The 23,278-nt window shown below is 36.9% G+C and overlaps 1 long non-coding RNA gene and 1 pseudogene across 1 annotated transcript in view; one reads left to right on the forward strand and one right to left on the reverse strand.

The window, feature by feature from the left end:
- LOC139042828 (centromere-associated protein E-like) overlaps window positions 1–23,278 on the forward strand; it is an 84,464-nt pseudogene that overhangs the window by 53,703 nt on the left and 7,483 nt on the right.
- Window positions 1–23,278, reverse strand: part of LOC139042829 (uncharacterized) — a 54,638-nt gene that overhangs the window by 17,266 nt on the left and 14,094 nt on the right. The window lies entirely within an intron of this gene.

Here is a 23,278-nt window from a genome sequence, read left to right on the forward strand (position 1 = left end):
ATATCTTCCAAATATTTCTGTGAGTTTATTCGTTGACCCAAAAAGTACAGTTGTAGCTATTTATCCTGCACACATTAGCACAATTGTCAAGGATATTTGTAGAAGGATAGTCATGGCAGCAAGTTGCAATAACAAAATAAAGCTAACAAAAAAATAGGAAAAATTCTAACTGTGCATTAGTAGCAACCTAATTAAATAGTGCAGCACATTTGGACCGTAGAATCCGGGAACAGATAGAGGGTGCGGTGCAGCACGGCACTGATCTGGCAGCATCCTGTTGGGGACAAGGGTGAGTTGTGGAGTGGTGTATTTAGCATGTATTGACTCCTAAAAGTAACTTAGAGGATAAGGACTGGGAGGAGTAGGGAGGGAGGGTAATCTTCTTACCCTGTAGCTTTCTACATACTGTTTGAATTGTATTACTCTGAATGTACTGTTTTTCTGTCTCTAAAATAAAGGACCTGGAAAAACAAGAAGAACTCAAAATTGCTCACATGCATCTGAAAGAACACCAAGAAACTATTGATAAACTCAGAGAAGTTGTTTCAGAGAAGACAGATGAAATATTAAATATGCAAATACATTTAGAAAACACAAATACTGCCTTAAAAGCACAGGTATTTTTTTAAAGTTGTTATCTGAGTAGCTGAGAGTTTGAATCAGGTCTTTTGTGTAAAGAAACAAGATATGAGTTAGCCTAAAATTGGAGACAAGTAAAGATTTGCCTATTAATTTAGAAACTATTATTTAGCTTTTTATCAAATCTATCTATATCATAATTTATTGTATGCTTATCTCAAGATCCAAGAACTTCAGGAGAAAGAACATCAACTTCTTAAGGCAAAAAATGATCTCAAGGAAAATATGCATCAAACAGAGCAATTGAAGAAGCAATTAGAGGCCCAGAATTCAACTCTGGAAACTATAGAAACAGAGAAGTTCAAATTGACTCAGAAACATCTTGAGAACCTTGAAGAAATAAAACTTGTTGCTAAGGAAAGAGATGGCCTCAGAAGAGTGGAGGAAACCCTCAGAACGGAGCGAGAGCAGCTCAGGGAAAGCCTGCGAGAGACGGAAGCTACAGTAAGCGATACTCCTTCCCTCCCTCGTGAGGAAGCGTGGGCTTTGCTGACAGCAGTGAGCCCTGCTTTCACATGATGGTGCTGCTGGTGTGAGTGAACTGATAGAAACTTTTAGGCACGTAACTTGGTATTGTTCTTGAAAATTGTAAATTCTGTAAGCAATATTTTCTTCATAGACTTTATCCTACATGTATACTTAATCAATTGTTAAGATAAAGAAATATATATATATACATACACATATATACACCACAGTGTTGTTCATTGTAGCAATTTGTAATAAAAAATGGGATACAATCTGAATGTCCATCAGAAGGAAACTGGGTAAACAAGAGCAATATGTCAGAATACTATGCAACACCTAATAAAAGAATGGAATAGATTTGACCGTCCTAATATGGAAAGCCCAGAATGACTCTTAGGAGGAAAAGCAAGCTGTAGAATAGTGCACATATAACATGTTTGCCTCTGGAAAGTGGAAGCAGGCTGTGGGAGGTGGGGACAGGGAGGAAAAGCTTATCACTTTCTAACAACAAAAATACAGAGTAAGAAGTAATAGTTTTATTATTTTTACTAAGAAAATATGTTATTTTCATTAAAAAAATACTAACATTTTAACATTAAGATATGTCACTGTTCTCAAAATTTCTCTAATGATGAAGAATCTGGAAAAACAAGAGGAACTAAGAATTGCTCACATGCATCTGAAGGAGCACCAGGAAATTATTGATAAACTCAGAGGGATTGTTTCTGAGAAGACAGATGAAATATCAAATATGCAGATGGATTTAGAAAATTCAAACACTAAATTACAAGAAAAGGTATGGGGGGAGGGGAGGGTTATTTGATTGGCTGTCTGACTTATTTGTGCCTATAATCCTCTGGGGATATGAAATAGTTTAGCCACATTGGAAGACACGTTGGCAGTGTTTACTGACACTGAACATGTACATGCCTGTGGCCCAGCGATTATAGGTATGTACCTGAGAGAAAAGAACGCATACTTCCACATAAAGATATGTACAAGAATGTTCATAGCAGCTCTAATCATAATAGTGAAAAACTGAAAACAACTCAGATGCCTTTCACTGGGAGAATGGATTTACACCTTGTGGTTTATAAGTTCAAAAACAGGCAAAGTCACCTAAGATGACCAAGGTCATGATAGTGGTTGGCTGTAGTAAGGGGGCACACAGGAACTTTTTGGGGTGCTAGAAATGTTCTATATTTTAATCTGGGTTGTTATTACATAGATGTAAACATATGTCAAGAATAATTGAACTATACACTTAAGATTAGTGCACTTATGTGTATATGTACATGAGTGCATCTATATACATGTGTATATATGCACAAGTATATATATGTATATATATGTACACTTGTGTGTATATGTACATATGTACACACTTGTGTGTATATTATATATACACTTACGTATATAATCTCAAAAGAAAATAAATTCTGTGTGGAATTATGCAGAATATTAATGAGTGACATTAGAAGCCTATTGTCTTAATCAATTTAGAAACTATTCTTTATACTTGTCTTAAAAACCATCTGTATCCTGACATGTTATTTTATGATTATCTTGATAAGATCCAAGAACTTAAGGCAAATGAACATCAGCTTTTTAAGTTAAAAGAAGATGTCAGTGAGACACAGAAAAAAATGTCCGAGATAGAGCGATTGAAGAAACAATTCAAGGCCCAAAGTTTAACTCTGGATAAAATAGAAACGGAAAACTTAAACTTGGCTCAGAAACTTCATGAAAATCTTGAAGAAATGAAATCTGTAATGAAAGAAAGAGATAATCTAAGAAAAGTGGAAGAGGCACTCAAACTGGAGAGAGACCAACTGAAGGCAAACCTACAAGAAACCATAGCTAGAGTGAGTTATACTCTTTCTTCCTGTCCAGCACACATATTTTTAATACAAGAAGCTTCCTTCTCTTTTAAATAAATGATACTGTTGGTGAAAAAGTAAATGTTATAGCCTTTTAGGGAGACAGTTTGACAATATCTTATTAAAAATTTATCAGCATATACGTTTGTTACAGCAATTCCATTCCTAGGAATTTATCCAACCAATATATTCACACATTTGGGCAGAAATACAACAGCATTCACTGCAGCATTGTTTGTGGTAAACAAAAGCTAAAAGCAATCCAAGTGTCCGCCATAAGGCACTGGCTAAGTGGGGTTTGTCTGTATAAGGGAACACTAAGCATAAGAATGGGACACTTTTTCTGTGACGTTGATCTAGAAGGGTGTCCAAGGGGTCTGAAAGGAGAAGAGCAAGCAGCCAGTTCAACAAGGAGCAGGACTAGGATGGGCGAGGTGAGGGACAGGGTCTGTACTCTCTATCCTTCCATACTGTTCTGATTTGGGGGTGGTGTGTTGGTGGTTTTTAACTGTGAGAATGCATTTTTTTACTTTAACTAGTTCATCATTAAGAAAAGATAATGTGCCTTTATATTATCATATTTCTCAATTTCTTCTAATAATAAAGGATCTGGAAACACAACAAGAACTGAAAATTGCTCGTATGCATTTGAAAGAACACCAGGAAACTATTGATAAATTCAGAGAGAGAGTTTCAGAAAAGACAACCCAGATTTCAAATATTCAAAAGGATTTAAATAAGGCAAAAGATGAATTACAGGAAAAGGTATTGTTGTTTTATTCTTTTGGGAGTAGTTGTGTCCAAAATTATTTGTAGACTCAGCAAGGAGATAGAAATAGATATATAGACATAGATATGTGCTTGTATGTAACAAATAGACTATTTTCCGTCCTTGAAGGAGTTCTGTTTGCATTCTAACTTGTTTTATAATTATCTCAAGATCCGAGAACTTCAGAAAAAAGAGCTTCAACTTCTTAAAGTGAAAGAAGATGTCAGTAAAACTCATTAAAAAATGAATGAAACGGAAGGATTGAAGAAGCAGTTTGAGGCCCAAAATTTATCTATGCAAAATGTGGAAATGGATAACTTACACTTGACTAAGAAACTTTATGAAAGCCTTGAAGAAATAAGAATTGTAGCTGAGGAGAGAGATGAGCTAAGGAGCATAAAAGTCTCTCAAAAATGGAAAGAGACCAATTCAGAGAAACCTTAAGAGAAATGATAGCTAGAGCGAGTTCAGAATCTACCCCTATCTAGTAACTATTTATAAGAAACAAGCTTTTTTGAAAAGGGTAGCAATGTTTTTACTTTTTTTTTCCGGGAAATTTCTACAAACGGAGGATAATGGGAAAACTATTACTATAACTTTTCACACAAACAGGCAAGTACAGTTTTAAAAGAAGCTAAAATCTATTTCAGAAAATACCATTTTAATTCTTTATTTTTAAGAAAAAATTTGTTAAATAAGCAGACTATTTTCTTTAATGAAATTTTAAAAGAGTTTTTAAACCAAGAAATAGCATTATTCTCAATGGAGAAATAGTTGAAGGATTCGATTTACAAAAGATTAAATAGCCCATCTCTCTATCTCTACCTGATAGGGTTAGACGTGGGCTCTTGTTAGTGACATTAGAAGGGAAGAAGGCAAGATGAATACAAAAAAAGAAATTGAACTGAATCCTCTAAAAAGTAATGTAAACTTCAGATCAATAAGAAAGTTTATGAAATCTATAAAAATCTTTTTCATTCTCATATTTCAATAGTGAAGAAAGAATAAAGTGGAAAACAGTATCATTTGCAATCTCAATAGAAACATCAGACACTTGGGAATCATATTTATGTGGACCCTAACTAAATTTATAAAGAGATTTAATTCATTCAACCAATAATCATTGAACAATTAGTCTTCTGGGTACTGCAGTAAATAAGATAAACAAATGGGAGAAAATGTTTTGTTTTGTACTTGTAGTCAGAAATACAAAATGTAGGCAGGGTATGAATTTTCTGGTCCAAGGTGCTGGGAAGAATATATGAATGGAGCTTGGAGCACCATGGACAGTACAGACAGTCATGCTAGCATGTTTAGTTGGCAATAATTATTCTACTGCAGAGATCTGGAAGAGTAGGAACCAGAGATAAATCTAAAACCTAATTTGCAGCTATGAAGGTTACAGGAACAGATTCTGTCTCCAAAAAATATGTGGTTCTCCCACTTTTTTCCCCAATGAGTTGAGGTTACTCACTAAAAGACTTCATGATACTATTATTCATTTTCTGACCATTTTTTACATTTTTTGTGTTACAAGTATAATATTTGATTCCATTATTGAAATAATGTACAATGTGTAATTGAAAAAGTAAATGATTAGACATTATATATGAATGGAGTTATAGCTGAAGCCTTGTTTATTTCTTTCCATCCAAGCAGGACCAACAGAACATCAAAGAGGTATTAAAATATGAAAAAATGTTGCTATGTGATGGAAAACAGCACCTTACAGAAAGCCTGAGAGAAAAGTGCTTTAGGATAAAAGTAAGTGCCCCTGTTCAAATTACAAATAAATATTGGGGCCCTTCCAAAGGCCTGTGGAGTCACAGGCACCTCTATGGAATGAATAGATAATGCTCAGTATTCTTCTAAACTTCATAATCTAGTACAGATATGTGTGTGCATACATGCATACATACACAAACAAAACAGTGGGGTTTGGGGCCGGCCCTGGGGCCAAGTGGTTAAGTTTGTGCTCCCGCTTCGGCAGCCCAGGGTTTCCCCAGTTCAGATCCTGGGCACAGACATGGCACCGCTTGTCAGGCCACGCTGAGACAGCATCCCACATAGCAAAACCAGAGGCACTCACAACTAGAATATACAATTATGTACTGGGGAGGCTTTGGGGAGAAGAAGAAAAAAGATTGGCAACAGATGTTAGCTCAGGTGCCAATCTTTGAAAAAAAACAGTAGGGTTTATGACTTTGAGGCTTCACTGGAAAGGTGGTATTTCAGCAGATACCTGAAAGGAGTCAATGGTTGAGACATACAGGTATCTGGTGGAGAGCAGAACAGGCAGGGAGAACAGCAAGGACAGAGCTCCTGAAGCAGAAGCTGCCTAGTGGGCTCCAGCAACATCAACAAGGGGGAAAGCTAATGAGAAACGAGGTCAGAGTTAACAGGAGGAAGCAGGCTGTGGGGCTTTTAAAAGACTTTGGGTTTTACTCTGAACGAGATGTGGATCCACTGGAGAGTTTTGACCACAAGAGAGACATGGTCTGACTTACATTTTAAAGGGATAGCTCTGATTGTTGTGTTGAAAATTAAGTGATAGCAGGAAGACTATTTGAAAGACTAATTTCAGTAATCATGCGAAGATGGTGATGGCTTGGCCCAGAGAGGTAGTAGTGGAAGCAGTGAGAAGTGTGTGGATTCTGAACATGTAGTGAGGGTAAAGCCAACAGGATTTACTGTCACCCCTATTAGAACACAAGATCCCTAAAGACTTCTGTGTGTTGTTTATGGCTGCATCACTTAGCACAGTCCTGACAGAAGTCAGCCTTCAATATGTATTTATTAAAAGTACAAATGAATGACTAGACAGTGCTGCTCCAACCATAAGGTGATTCCTCCTAAGACCAAAGGCAAGAATCCCCTCTCCAACATCCCAGATTAATGAACATCTATCTAGGTTTTCCTTAAATTATTAAAAGGAGAGCTCATTATTGTCAGAAGCCCCTTACTCTATTGTTTAGCACCCTGAACTAAATATGTTAATACCCGATTGAATGTAAAGTGTTCTTCCACCTGTGCCCTGACCAGCTTGTCACCTGTCTGGTCTCTAGAAAGTTGAGCTGCTGGGCCTAGGCCTAATGGGTGTCTGCCATACACAAGGCACTAGACTGGGTGCTTTACCTCATGAGACAGAGTTTATTGTTCCATTTATAAACAAAGAAATTGAGGCCCAGGAGGAAGTTTAGTCATTGCCCAAGGTCACACAGCTGGTAAATTGGTAAAATTAGGATTTGAAACCAAGTCTAAGTTTAAAACTTGGGTATAGAAGCATTTCTACAAATGTAATTTTATTTCCTTTAATTTATAGTGTCTGTATGTATTTTATAGGTTATATTTAGATATTATCTAACATTTTACTTAATTCCCTAGAAAACTTTGTGGAAATTATTGTAGTCTTCATTTTGTAGTTGGGAGAATGGCTCAAGGATTTCCCCAGTCAGGAAGTGACAGGGCTAGAACCTGAACTCTAACTCTGATAAAAGGTGAGAAATCTCAGATTCTAGGCAGATAATAGAACGTAGGTCATGTGATTTGTTGTCACTCGTTTTGATGCTGGCTCAGTGAGCTGAGGAGTCGAAAGAAACATTTCTTGGACTCTCAAGGTCTGGCAGTAGTGCTCTTTTATTCAGGAAGTAGCATGGAGTAGCATGGGGACAGGACCTATGGGCAGTGAAGAGCTGCAAACATGGGTTGAGGGTAGGGCTAAATTTATAAGGCATAAGTATGTGAGTTGCTTCTTTACAAGACAAAGGAAAAATTAGGTAAAAAAAGTATCAGTGCAGGTGGAGTCTGGTTATCAGGTGGTCTTATAACTTTGGGTAAGAATCAGATTGAATGAGGTCAGGATGTCCCATGCTTCTGTGAGGATGATATAGATTGGTATGTAGGCCAGGAAGCCTTGGGCTTTTCTCCCTGAGGCATCCTTGATCCTCATCAGTTTTATCTGCTCACTCACACCACCTATTGTCAACAGAAGCTAGCATTCAGCCTTGAGCTACAATACATACTAGATTGAATTCATGCAAATTTCTCTTCCAACTTTGTAAATGTTCATTCAAATCATGGATGTTTAGAAGACTAAAAGAAAATGTATCAAAATGATAACAATGGTTGTTTCTGGTTTTCTTTGTTATAGCTGTTTTATAGAGGATTAGAATTGGCCACCCCAAGATATATCTCTTTGGCATGAAGATTATTTTGGGCTGGTTACTTTCAAAAACTGCAGACATGAGAGAAACTCTGAAAAGTAGAAGTTACCCTTTGTAAGAGACATTTCCATTTGTAAGGGAAATCTCCATCTGTAAAGATGTCTCCCTCTCTGTACCAGGAAGAAGGGGGATGACCTTACCTCTAGAAACTCTTATCAATGCGGAAGGCAAGGACTTAAATCTGCATAATAACCTTACTCTTGTTTACTGTACTTGTCTGGTAACCTCCCATACTGACTCCCCCTACCCACAACATCCTCCTTTGTCTTTAGCTGAAGATGATATTTAAGGTGAGAGCTTCCACCATTTTGGTGAGTTGCTCAGTTTTCCTGGGTCTCTCCCATGTATACATGTTATAAAGCTTTGTTTAATTTTCTCCTGTTATTCTGTCTCATGTGAATTTAATTCGCTGTCCAGCCAGAAGGACCTAGAGCGTGTAGAGGAAATATCTTCCTCCCCTACAGTTTAAACTTCTTAAATTTCCACAATGATTATAATTATTTCTATAATCCAAAATCGACAATAACATTTTCTCTTTGTTTTTTATACACAAAAGTCTCAATTTATTTCTGCCCTATAGAAAGTGTTAAAGCATAAATTTTGTTACAATTCCAGAGCTAGGACTACTTATTGTTAAAGTAGAATGAATTATTAAATTGAATGAATTCTCACTGCCTTTAGGAGCTTCTGAAGAGATACACAGAGATGGATAGTCATTATGAGTGCTTAAATGGACTCTGTCTTGACTTGGAGAGGGAAATTGAAACCCAAAGAGAGCTTTCAATTAGAGTAAAAGCAAACCTCTCACTTCCACATCCACAAACCAGACAGATTCAGAAACTTCTCACTGTCAACCAGAGATGTTCCATGGAGTTCCACAGAGTCATGAAGAAACTCAAGGTACCACCTGTTTTAGTAATATCTTTGTAAATATTGCCATTAATTTCAGTTACAAACCAGTATATTTAAGTCCTGCTTTGGGAGTTGGTGTATTTGCTAATTAGTACATTTGCTACTGAATTAAAGATGGCATGGGTCTGAGAATAGCATGTGCAGGATCCTCAGTGCATCTAGGACCTGCTCATTCAACAAAACCTGAGCTCTGCCTTTGGCCTTAACAATGTGTCAGGGTGCTGGGGAGACAGAGATGAGCAACCGCTAAATCTCTCCTAGTCCAGTGGGTGAGGCAGACATTTGAACAGGTGAGAAGTGCAGTAGTGGACAATGTCCTGGAGAACAAGTTGAAGACAAGACTGGACTGGAAGCTGGGCTCAAGCAGTAAAGCTTAGAGTTCATTTTAGAGATGAGGAGGGGTCACTGGACAGTTATTTTAAGTGGTGGCAGTAATGTGATCAGGTTGCCATTGTAGAGACTTCACTACAGACAAAGAAGAAATGAGTCTGCAGGGGATGATAAGCCTGGTGGCAGAAAGAAGAGACAAGAGGCAGTTACAATTGTCCTGATGAGATGTGATGGGTGACAGTACTATGGGGGAAGGATTCATAGGGATGGAAAGGATGAAAGAAGTTAAAGAAATATTTGGCAGTTTACAATAGTAGGTCCATGTGCTTGACAGTGGAGGGAGGGGAGGGAAGTTCAGACTGAGCCCCAGGATTTGGGCTTAGCCGGGTTTGTGGATAGTGGTGCCATTAACTGATAGAAAGAAAAAACGAAAGGGAGAAGGCAGGTGAGGCAGGAGGAGAGATCTGGTGTTTAATTTGAGATGTTTTGAGATAGAAATACCTATAATGGAACATCCAGGAAGAGAAACCAAGTAGGCTTTTAGTTGTGAATCTGAGGTTTGTCAGGAGAAAAATCAGGACCACAGATAAAGATGTGGGATCCATCAGCATTTGGTGATAGATAGTACAACAGGTGTGAATGAGGCCACCCAGAAGCATAATAGAGTGAAGATAAAAGAGAACTCTGGAAAAGATCAGTTCTCAAGAGGCAGTAGCAGAAAAGAGAGCAACACATGAGTTTGAGGTTGGAAAAGTCAGAGAGATAAGAGAGAACTGAGCAAAAGTGCCATTGGTCAAGTCAGTGGTGGAGAGTGTGTCAAAGATGAAGTGGTCAAGAGTGTCAGATGCTTCAGACAGCCAGAACATGAATGAAGAGATCCCCTCAATTGTTGACAATAGAGCTTACTGGTGACCTTTGTCAGAGCAGTTTTAGTTGAGTGGTTAGGAAAGAGGCCAGATTGTAAATTGTTAAGGAATGGTGGAAGTTGAGGAAGTAGGAAGCGGTATCTTCCCTACCTAGGTAGATTGCCCCTCAGGCTCTAATAGTCTTCAAAAGCCTAACAATCAGATATCCAGAACTTATTCATGAGGTCCATAGAACCAGGGCATTCAAATTCTTGTCCCCTTTAAGCCACACTTGACAGGTAAGTCCTGAGGCAGGGCACACTCACGTTGGCCACCCAGCTGACATAGGCAGGAGAGGATGTTGAAATGAATCTCACTGGGAAAACTGCGTGATATAATTAACCAAAAGGAGGCAATAGAAAAAGGTGGGTTTATAGGGAAAGGCATCATGTTACATTATAAACATATTGAATCTGAGGTAACTGTAGGACATCCCTGAGGTAGCTCCAGAAGGAAGTCAGAAATAAGAAACTAGAGGTCTGGAAGTCACTCTCCGAAGACGCTGAGAGTAGAAACTTGGGAATAGAGAGAGGTTCTTCCCTTCTTCCTCACTCCTCAGAGGATAGAGACAAACAAGACAAGCCGCCCCACCTCTTAGTCTTGAGAGTTTAGAACTTCCTCTAAACGTGATAAAAGTTTCATTTCCCAATTTGTTTCATGTTTTCCTGCAAGTATGTGTTAAGCCATGTTACAAAGATAAAGGAAGAACAACATGAATCCATCAGTAAACTTGAAATGGTTTTTATTGATGAAGTGGAAAAGCAAAATGAACTGCTAAGTAAAATGCAGCATCTTCAACAAGATGATGATGTACCATCCAGAGAATTAGGGGACCTCCAGTTGAGCCAGAAAATGGATCTACATATTGAGGTATGATTTATTTAAAATGGATTTAATTAGATTTTAAGTCTTTTTATCAAATAGAAAGGTACCTCTTCATGTGCTTAGAGTCATTTTCATTTATGAAATTAAAAACAGCTTGCAGAGGGGCCAGCCTGGTGGCGTAGCAAGTGGGTTCCTGTGCTCTGCTTTGGCAGCCTGGGGTTCGCTGATTCAGATCCTAGGCGTGGACCTGGCACTGCTCGTCAGGCCATGCTGTGGCAGTGTCCCACAGAGAAGAACCAGAAGGACCTAGAACTAGGATATACAACTATGTACTACTGGGGCTTTGGGGAGAAAAAAAATAGGTTGCAGGATGACAGCTGGCCAGATGTAAAGAGTGCCAAGTCATAGACTAGCCTCCTTTCAGAACTACACAGATATAGAAAAGTAGACTTAATATCAGCAAGTAGGATTTCTTGGAAGGCCAGAATAAGTTTCCAAATGCCTTCTAAAACTTCCTAGATCTGTGACTGGGAGTCACAGACATTTGTATTGTAGCAACCCCACATGGAGTGTCCTGCTCTCACCCAGCAGTGTGAGGCCCCTGCAGTTCCCAGTATGCATGCAAGGCCTGCTGTATGCACAGAAAAGCTGCATCCAGAAGCACTTCAGACACTGTCACAGATTCATAGTTTCGAACAGGTTTTAAAAATGCCAAAAGGCAGAATTTGTAGATGTGCCTCTGTTACATAGCCTATACTGCCAAAATTTTATTATTTAAATTAGAATTATATTTCTAATATAATGAGGATAAATTAGAATTATGTTTACTTCAAAATATTAGAAGTGAAAGTTCAGTAAGGTTATTTTCCCCTTTTTATGATATTTGTCTGATATTTAGATAAAAACTTTCCTAAGATTCAGGAGATTCAATGCTTATTTTTCACACAGGAAATTCTCAAAGATTTTTCGGAATGTGACTTCCACAGCGTAAAGATGGAATTTCAACAAGTACTGAGTAATAGGAAAGAAATGACCCAGTTTTTGGAAGAGTGGTTGAATACTCATTTTGATATAGAAAAGCTTAAAAATGGCATCCAGAAAGAAAATGATAGGATTTGTGAAGTCAATATCTTTTATAATAAAAAGATAATTGTAAGTAGTACTTTTTTTGTGCTCATTCTTTTTTTTTGTTTGCTTTAATTTTTCTGCCTCATTCTTAAAAAGACTTAGAGCAACTTAATTTTAAGTATATTTTCTTTCATTTATTTGTATATGCTTCTTTATTTTTTTATTTGAAAAAGAGTGACTGTAAATGTGTTCTTCCTCTAACACATTTTGCTTCCTTAAGGTAATTAAATATATCAACTTGTAAAGAAGATAATAAAATGTTGCAGTATAACAATCCATTTCCACTGGTGAAACCTCAAATCTTGCCATTTTCCTCTGTCCTTTCTCGCTTCCGTAGGACCTGAGCTTTTTCCCCCAAGTATCCTCAAACAAGGTGAGATGCTAGCCTGTTTCAGGGCTGTGGGCAGCACCTGTGGTCAAGCCAAAGACAGCTCTAGTCCACTAATTAGTGAGGCCTTGTGCTTCTCACCTCGGTGCTGTTGCTATCATACGTGCTGATCCTTCAACTGTGAGGTTCAAACATGTGGTTTGTATCATTGTTCCCAAGGTGACCAGCCCTTGTGGACAGATTCATATGAACCAAGATTGCTTGAGATCAGTTTTATTAATTTGTTTTACTTTCCACTGATGAGAAGATTCATTCGGCTTTCTGAAGTAATCTCTACCTCATACACCTGGTAAAATTGTCATTAATCAGAAAGTTGCTTGTTATATAGGCAGTTGGAGCAAAGGGAGCTAGATTAATATTATAGCTCCTAAGATTGGTTTTATATTTCATTTGTTTGGGTAGTTCTTTCCTGACACTTTAATTTCATCTGGAAACTATACTTAAATCACATTGAAATGTAGATAACATTTTTAAAAAAGGTTTTCCTGTGGATAGTGAATCCCATTTGTCGAATACCCCAAGCTAGCAAAACAGTAAATGAGCTTTTAAAATAAAAAAAAATGGTCCACAATCAATGAAGAAAAGCATAAAACCAGTGTTTGGGATAAGATAATTTCCATATAATTCAGTGTTTTTCTCATAATATTGAGGGCTCACTTGTGGTTAGAAAGTAGAGATTTCTGCTCTGTGGATCAGCATGGATATGTGGCTTCTTCCACCATCTGAGCATAGCAATTGATAACTTGGTGTGGTGTGGGGTCAGTAGTCCAGAACCAAGGAGAGTCCAGGGTGCCAGCAAGAACACAACTAATTTAGGATCCGCATCTCACAGAACTACCATAAAGCCACAAAGAAAGATACAGGTAAGGCCAAGAAGGCATTCATGATGAGAGCAAAAAGTACATCCCATAAGAATAGGAAGTAAAAAGATGATAGAAGCAATTTCAGAGTGAGTCAGCCTTTGATGTAACGAGGGTATGGATTGGCTGTTACTCCCTGCACGGAAATAGAAGATTTTCAGATTACGAAAAGTCAGTAAATTTTTTTCCTTATAAACACTGAGGTTTGAAATGAAAGAGGAAAATAGATTGTTATTAAGTTTACTGGGTATGCTCTGCTATTAGATGTCAGTTAATGTTTATATATGACATTATATATGTCATAACATACATAATGATTTTAACCTGACCAGTTCTTCAGATTCCTCTTCATATGTCAGTGCTGATCTAATAGAATGAGATTATCATCTTGCAAATCAATATGAATCCTCTCTAGTCCTTATTCTTCTTTTATTCTCATAATCAATATCCAGCGTCTTCTGAAATGTCAGGAACTGGTGCAAGCCACAAAGAATGTTCACATTCTTTTAAAGTACTATTCTAGAATGTTCTGAATAATGAATTTCAACATATGCCTTGTCCTAGAACTCTAGTATTTTCCATAGTGGTTTTTTTAATACGTAATTCATTTTAGAAGCTATAGTGTTGTCTTTACTACTCAATAGGCTATAATAAATGAATCAACAGAGTTTGAGGAAAGAAATGTGACCATCACCAAAGAATGGGAACATGACCTGAAATCAGTGAAAGAGAAAAATGAAAAACTGTTGAAAAACTATCAAACTTTGAAGATCTCTCGAACATCTGGTGCCCTTGTTAATCCTACTACACAAGGCGATAAGAATCTTCATGTCACATCAAGAGCTACACAACTAACCACAGAGGTATGAGATTTCTTATAAGATGTTTTTCAATTTGCAGCTTCATTGTAGAGTTAAAGATGTATCATATGTAACATTTCAGAGCAAAATCACAGTATTGAAGGTATTAGGGAACATGCATGATGGACTTGTTTTTTAAATATAGTTCTATTGGGGCGCTCACTCAACTAATTATAAAGCTACATGTTACATAAGATCTTACCTTTGAATTATAAAATAGAAGTAACTCATGCCTTAATTTGATTAATAGGTATGTATACCACTTAAGGTGTTATTACCATACATTATAAGTTTTCTAAATCATGTGACTTTCTATTAAATTATAATCTATGTCTATAGTACCAAACTAGTTTAGAGAGAAAGAGCAATTTAGCTTTTCTCTAATTATCATCAGTGTCTTTAATATTGGTTAATGTGATCAAAACAAAAATGGAAGAGGCTAAAAGTATAATAAATTTCTTATACAGATTAACCTGTGCCCAAGAATCAGTACATTATTTGAATAATCCAATAACTGTATTAACTGCCCTTACTTGGGAATCTGTACAGCAAACACGCTGTTTTATTTTGTTAGCACACACGTCTTAGTGGGGAACCCGAGTGAATTACAACTTAGCATTTTTACCAAAATAAATATTTATAATAAAACATCAACTGCCAGTTTAATAATTATTACTAGTGGAAACTAGAAGATCACTAATATAGAGTTTATTGATTTGCTGATCACTACAGACCTCAGTCAGCTGTAGAGGTAAAAATAGTGGAAATATGAAACCCATCTTCCAAAGCAATAAGATAAACAAGCACAAGGAAATCCCATTTTCAATGACCCCAGGAAATACCCCATCAGATAATAAATCGTATGTTATTAGTTTGATAATTAGGCCAAATCAGAGTAGCACAGAGCAGGTCAGTGATGTGGAGGTAGAGCAGTGGGGCAGGCAGAGAGTTGGGCAGTCCACCCAAACAAGTAGGAGAATTCAGTGCATGACAGTAGGAGCAGTCAACTCAGGGGGGAAAGATAGTCTGCTTAATGTTTGAATCAGAACAACCAACTAGCCATCTTAGAAGAATAAGTCTGGACTCCTACCTCATTCATTAAACAAAAGTAAATTCCAGGTGGACCAAAAAGAAACGTTTTCCAGGAAAACCTGCATGTGTGTATATGTGAACAGTCTTATATTATGAACAAATTAAGATATTTTTGTACTTATAAAAAACTGGAAATAACCTAAATGTTCATTAGTAGGTGACAGGTTAACTAGTTTATAGTACCTCCATGAAATAGGATATATTTACCCATGAAAACAAAAATGCGAGAGATCTATGTGTTGATAATGAAAAGATCTGGAAAATATATTATCAAGTGAAAATAAAATTTTTAATTTTTTAAAAAGCAGGAGGCCAGCCCCATGGCATAGTGGTTAAGTTTGCATGCTCTACTTCGGCGGCCCAGTTCATGGTTCAGATCCCAGGCACGGACCTACACCACTCATTGGCAGCCATGATGTGGCAGCAATCCACATATAAAATGGAGGAAGATTGACATAGATATTAGCTCAGGGCTAATCTTCCTCAAGCAAAAAAAGAGGAAGTTAGCTCAGGGCTCATCTTCCTCAGCAATAAAAACCCACAAAAAACCAGAAGTATATATTTATTGTTGTTATGTGCTGTAGAGTCAGCTCTGATTCCTGGCAACTCTATGAATGAGTGATGTCCAATATCCTGTCCTCAAGAGCCCTACTCAGCTCCTGTAGACTCACGCCTATGGCTTCCTTTCTGGAATTACGCCATCTCGTATTTCGTCTTCCTCTTTTCCTGCTGCCTTTTACTTTTCATCATGTCCCCAAGGTAGGATAGTCTCAGTTTTACAATTTTTGCCTCCAGAGATAGGTCAGGCTTAATTTGCTCTTGGACCCACTTGTTCATTTTTCTGGCAGTCCAGGGTATCTGTAGAGCTCTCCTCCAACACCATATCTCAAATGAGTCCATTTTTTCCTGTCAGCCTTCTTCACTGTCCAGCTTTCGCACCCACACATAGTAATTGGGAATGCGAGGGTGTCGATAATCTTGGCCTTGGTCTCTAATGATACTCCCTTACTGTTGATGATCTTTCCTGATTCTTCCATCGCTGCCCTTCTGAGTCACAGTCTTCTCTTGATTTCTTGGCTGCGGTCTCCATTTAAACTGATGACTGAACCAAGGGAAACAAAACCTTTAACAATTTCAGTGTCTTCATGGTCTACATTAAAGTTGTATAGTTCTTCTGTAGTCATATCTGTCTTCTTCATGTTCGAATGCAGTCCTGCTTTGGCTCTTTCTTCTTTCACGCTATTCTGTGTGAACTTTCTTCTTACACACTATTGTGTGTGTGACTTACTGTTTTTGTAAACTGTATATTCACATGCGTAGATACATATAGAAAATTTCTAGAAGGATACACTTGAAAGAGTTTAGTAGTCATCGCTTTAGAGTCAGTGGGGGTTCTGAGATGGGGGAACTTAATCTTAATTATATGCCTTTGGATTTTTCCACATACTTGTATTTTTCAGCATAAAAACTAGGTAATAAAAATAAAGGGAAAGATATGTTACATGTATTCCTCTAAAGTGTCAATTAACAAATATACTTTCTGTAAGTAGTGTTAATTTAAAATGTAAGTGCCTATTTAATATGCTTAGCACCATGCTAACTAGTAAATAAAATAAGTACTAACCTTATATAAAATCTGGGCCTCTTTTAGTCCTAAATGATCAGCTTCTAAATGAAAAAAATAATACATGTATAAATTGAGTGACATTTGGAGTCTCCATCTATCCTATGTTGATGCAATCTGAAAGATTAATACCTATATATGATCTTTGTTTCATATAAACTGTGATTCTGTCTTCAAGGCACACCTTATATATGTGTGTTTTTTTTAATAGAAGATTCAAGAGCTGGAAACTTCACTACGTGAAGCTAAAGAAACTGCCATGCAAAAGGAAGACAAGATTATAAAGATGCAGAAAGAGCTTGAGATGACTAATGATATAATAGCAAAACTTCAATCACAAGTTAATGAATCAAATAAATGCCTTGAAAAAACAAAAGAAATGATCCAAGTACTTCAGGTAACTTAAAACTCATTTTATAAATAAAGGCATAATTTTATAAATTATGCATAATAAATATAAATAAATGCATACATTTATTTTCATGCCAAATAATGATTGTTTTCATCTTCCTGTAAAAATTATTTTTAAAAAACATAAATATTCTTGACAGTTTAAAATATATCTTATTTTTTTAATTTTTTTTAATTTTTTTACTGTTCAAAGTAAGGAAATTTTTTATTTTCACTTTAATTTCTGAATGCCAAAAATGTAGAGGATGTATGTTTGTATATCTCTAGTAGTATATTGAAACATTTTTTCATAAATATGTTTTTTTTTAATTTTTTATTATTGCAGTAACATTGGATTATAACATTATATAACTTTCAGGTGTACATCATAATATATTTCGAATTCTGTGTAGATTACATCATGTTCACCCCACAAAGACCAATTATCCATCACCACACGTGTGTCTAATCACCCCTTTTGCCCTTCCCCCTCCTCCCTTCCCTTCTGGTAACCACCAATCCAGTCTCTCTTGCTCTGTGTTTGTTTGTCATTTTTATCTTCTACTTATGAGTGAGATCATATGGTATTTGACTTTCTCCCTCTGACTTATTTCACTTAGCATAATACCTTCAAGGTCCATCTATGTTGTCACAAATGGCCAGATTTCATCATTGCTTATGGCTGAGTAGTATTCCATTGTGTATATATACCACATCTTCCATTCGTCCCTTGATGGGCACCTAGGTTGTTTACAAGCCTTGGCTATTGTGAATAATGATGTGATGAACATAGGGGTGCATATATCTTTTATGCCTTTGTGTTTTCAAGTTCTTTGGATAAATACCCAGCAGTGGGATAGCTGGATCATATGGTAGATCTATTCTTAATTTTCTGAGGCGTCTCCATACTGTTTTCCATAGTGGCTTCACCACTTTGCACTCCCACCAGCAATGTTTGAGGGTTCCTTTCTCTCCACATCCTCTCCAACACTTGTTGTTTCCTGTCTTGTTAATTATAGCCATTCTGACCAGAGTGAGGTGATATCTCCTTGTAGTTTTGATTTGCATTTCCCTGATAGCTAATGATGTTGAACATCTTTTCATGAGCCTGTTGGCCACCCATATATCTTCTTTGCAGAAATCTCTGTTCAGATCTTTTGCCCACTTTTTAATTGAGTTGTTGGTTTTTTTCTTGTTGAGACTTTCTTTTTATTTTTCAAAAAAATATGCTTCTTATCTAAATATTTAATACTCTGTTAGATAAGTACATTTTAAAATTATATTTTTTTCTACTTAATCCCCTGTTATTGAGTCCCACCTGGTAGCCTATGGGCTTAATCTAACCTGTTTTCTCTAGAAAGAGCAGAGTTGAAATGTTTTTGAGCTTGAATGCCGTTACACAAGTCGCACCCTCCTTCATCACAGCCTTCCTTCCTCGTCTGAGCCACAGCTACTTCTCACTCTTCTGCTACTTGGGTCGGATCCTAATAGGCATTTTGTTCACTGTTCCTGCTCCAGTGTCTCTTCTCTTCATTCCAAAATTAGAAACAAGCCAAGAATGCCTACTCTTTTCATTATTTAACATTGTTCTAAAAATTCTGGTTCTTTCAATGAGACATGAAACAGAGAGGCAAGAGAAAATAATCTTAATTTTGTTTTTAGAAATTGTTAGTATAGCTAAAAACCAAGAAAATCAACTGTAAAGCTTTAAAATCTTTGAGAGTAATTTTTTAATACTTCAAATAACTAAATGATCACATTTTTATTCATTCAACAAGTATTTGTTGAATACCTACTATGTGTTGGTCATTGTTCTAGATGCCATGTGTACTGCAATGGAAAAAAAATAAAGCCTCCTTGAAGAGGCTTACATTCTGCTTCATGAAGTCAGAAAATAAACAAGTATATATGTTTGTTAAACGGTGAGAAGTGCAATGGAAAAATATTAAGCCAGACAGAGGTATATAGGTGCAGGGTGAGAGTGGGTGTGAGTAGGAGTGTGATTTTGTAAGGGGAGTTGAGGAGAGCCGCACAATTAAGATGACGAAGTGATGGTGTGAGCTGTCTGGTAGGGAAGGGCCTTCTAGGCAAAAGAAGTAGCAAATGCGAAGGCCGCAACACAGAAGTAGTTGAGATGTATTCAAGGAAACAGCAAGAAAGCCAGCGTCTCCTGAGCAGCGTGGGCAAGGATAGAAGGGGAAATAGGTGAGAAGTAGCAGAGAGCCAAATCATAAAGCATCTTGAAAGCTATTTGTAAGCACTTTGGGTTTTATTCTGGATGAGATGGGAAGTCATCAGAGGATTTTGGCAAAATGATATAGTCTGACTTAAATTTTTAAAGGCTGCCCTTTGAAAATAGAATCCAGGAAGGCGTGTTTGTTAGTGACGTGCCAGCTCCTACAACAAAGGGAACCACAAAATGCAATGGCTCAAACAAAACAGAAGCTTATTTCACACGTAAAAGTGTGGGTTCCAGCTTGGCAAGTGGCTCCTTTCCACATGGTCATTCAGAGGCCCCCGTTTCTCCCATCTTGTTTCTCCAGCACTTCCTTGGTGCTGTTTTCATCTGCATGGTTAAAGCCCAGTTGTAAGCTGTCCGTGCTCAGGCTCACAGAAAAGGGACAAGATGGAGAAGCTAAAAATTGTCTTAAAATCTGTACTCATAAAGGCTCTGGCCCAGAAGTGGCACATGTCTCTTCCTCTCATATTTCTTTTTTTTTGCAAAATATTTAGATTCAATTTATCAAAGAGAAAGCCAAACACGTACCTCTCGTATTTCTTGGAGTCAGAGATGATTCCAAAGTTTTTGGCCTGAGCAGCCAAGAAGATAGAGTTGCTACATACGGAAATGGGAAAGACTGCCAGAAGAGGAAGTTTGAAACCAGGAAAGTTCAGTTTTGGACATGCTGAATTGGAAATGCCCACTGGGGACACCCAAGTTGAGATATGACTTAGGCAATTGAATATCTGAGTCTGAGCAAGATATAGGCGAGAGGTTTAAGTTTGGGGAATCATCAGCGTATAAAAATCATGAGACTGGACGAGGGCATAAGCATAATGGAGAGGAGATGTGGAGTAACCAAATGATACTGAGATGGAGCAGCCAGTGAGTGAAAAAGAAAAGGGGGTCTGGGCAACAGAGTGGTTCCAGTTTCTTCATATAAGTGAAGCTAGTGTTTCAAGAAAAAGGGAGTAAGCGACAAATTTCTCCACACTCAGTATAGATTGGTACAGGTGTCTATGGAGAGAGGAATATCTTTCCTGCATACTAAAAGTAACCATTTAGATAATATAATAGAGTATGCCATTGTACAGCATCCATGAGGAAAGAAAACAAAGTATAGGGTATCCATAAAATCTTTATACAGTTTGAATTTTTAAGAATCTGTTTCTGTATTTTATATAAATATTCTATAAAATGCAACAGTATATTTAACTCGAGATTTGGCATAGTAAAATGCAAAGATATTAACTTTTAACCTATTCACCACTATTTTAATTCACCTGGATATAGCTGTCCAATATAATGTAGGGTTTATTAAGTGAATATAGAAGAAAGTAATTTGAACAAATGACTCATTAACAGTTTTGTTTAAATCTTGATACATTTCCTCTGTTGTATCTTTACAAATTATTTATATCAAGTAGCAGTAAATTTGTTAAAAATTCAAACTGTGCTAGTACTTTAGGGACATCCTGCACAGTGGGAAAAAAAGATCTTATTTATAACTGGCACAAAATATAAAATGCTCAAGTGACTAACCTTAACAAAAAATGAGACAACATATATGAAAAGAACAACAAAACTCTAAAAGGAAATATAGGAGAGCATGTGGTTTAAAATAAGAAATATGCCATTTCCTAGGTTGTAACCTAAATACTGTACAACCATCAGTTTTTCCCAAATTAATTTCTAAAGTTAATGTAATTCAAATCAGAATCTCAAAGGAATTCTTTTTCTGGTAGAGCAAAGAAAGTTTCTCAGCAGACTCCATCTAAAATAGGATGAGCAGGTGCTGTTCACTGAGAACACAGGCGCTCAGACTCCTCAGGCGGCTAGAGGATGTTTAAGGCTGTCAGCGCTTCTGAGTGCAGCTTGGGCACACGTCATGTGTTTGAAATAAGGAATTCTCACTGTCTTTCATTTCTAAGAGAGTATTTCCAATTTCAATTTCTTTTACTCAAGAATTGTTTTAAAACTGTTATATATGACTAATTTATTTCATTATATTGTGGCAAAAAAATTACTGCAATTTCTCCATTTTTAGAATATATTGAAATTTTCTTTTAGGTGTCATAAATGAATAAATATTTTTAGAGTTCTTTGAACTTTTAAATCAAAATGTATACAAGTAGATCAATGGAACAAAATAGAGAGCCCAGAAATATATACACACAAATATAGTCAGGTCATCTTTGACAAAAGAGCAAAGGCAATTCAATGGAAAAGGATAGTCTTATCAACTAGCGGTGCTGAACAACTGGACACCTTTCACAAAAATTAACTCAATTGATTGTAACCTAAATCTAAAACACAAAACTAGAAAATGCCTAGAAGATAACGTAGGAGAAAATCGAGGTGACCTTGGGTTTGGCGTTGACTTTTTTTACATACAACACCAAAAGCATAATCTATGAAGGAAAAAAATTGATAAACTGGACTTCATTTAAATTAAAAATGTTTGCCCTATGAAAGACAAGCCACAGACTGGAAGAAAATCTTTGCAAAACACATATCTTTCAAGAACTGTTATCCAAAATATACAAAGAACTCTTAAAACTCAATAATTAGAAAGCAAACAGCCTGATTTAAAAATAGGCAATGGATCTGAACAGACACTTCACCAGAGAAGATACACACATGGCAAATAAGCATATGAAAAGATGCTCCACATCATATGTCATTAGAAAATTGCAAATTAAAAAACAATGAGATACCACTGTACATCCACTGTATCTCAAAATATAATGGCCAAAATCCGGAACACTGACTACACTAAATGCTGGCAAGGAGTGGGGCCAGGAGCTCTTGCTCACTGCTGGTGGGAATGCAAGTGGTACAGTAGCCACTTTAGAAGAGAGTTTGGCAGTTTCTTACAAAACTGACACCACTCCAGCCAGTCATATGCTCAAGGAGTCCCTGATATCAGCATCTGGTCCAGAAAGCCAGGGTATTTTACTGGTGCCATGACTGAGCAAATACTGGGCTCCTCCCAGAATGGGCTTATCTGACCTAGTCAGCAACCTCCTTAAGCTGAGCATCTCAGCTTTGGAAGCTTGCATCTTTTTAGTCTTTGCTAACTACGTGTGTGTGCAAATGTTTTTATAGGCACTGGGGGTAACGCCTAGAGGAATGAAGAGCTCTCTGGGTCCCTATTTAGATGGGTTTATTTTTGTATTCAATATATAATAGTAATCCATAGTATGGCTGTGGTAACAGCAATAAAAGAAATGAATGATTTATTCAGCAATAATAAGAAATGAGCCATCAAGCCACAAAAGACATGGAGGAACCTTAAATGCACATTGCTAATTTTAAAAAGCCCATCTAAAAACACTGCATACTGTATGACATTCTGGAAGAGGCAAAACTAGGCGAACAGGAAAAGATCAATGATTACTAAGGGTTCTGGGGGAGGGTGGAGGGATGGATAAGTGGAGCACAGGAGATTTTTAGGGCAGTGAAACTATTCTGCATGATACAGTGATGATGAACACGTGTCATACATTTGTCAAAACCCATGGACTATACAATGCAAACAATAGACTCTAATGTAAACTGTGAACGTCAGTTAATAATGTATCGATATTGGCTCATCATTTGTAACAATCATACCACACTAAGATGTTAATAATAGGAGAAACTAGGGGAGGACACGGGTATTACCGGGACTCTATGTACTCTGCTCAATTTGTCTATAAACCTAAAATTGCTCTAAAAAGTTAAACCTATTTATTAAAAAAGATTTTTGTATATGTTTGTAT

The sequence above is a fragment of the Equus asinus genome, unplaced genomic scaffold, assembly GCF_041296235.1.
Source record: "Equus asinus isolate D_3611 breed Donkey unplaced genomic scaffold, EquAss-T2T_v2 contig_1, whole genome shotgun sequence".
In the NCBI taxonomy this organism is placed as follows: Eukaryota; Metazoa; Chordata; class Mammalia; order Perissodactyla; family Equidae; genus Equus; species Equus asinus.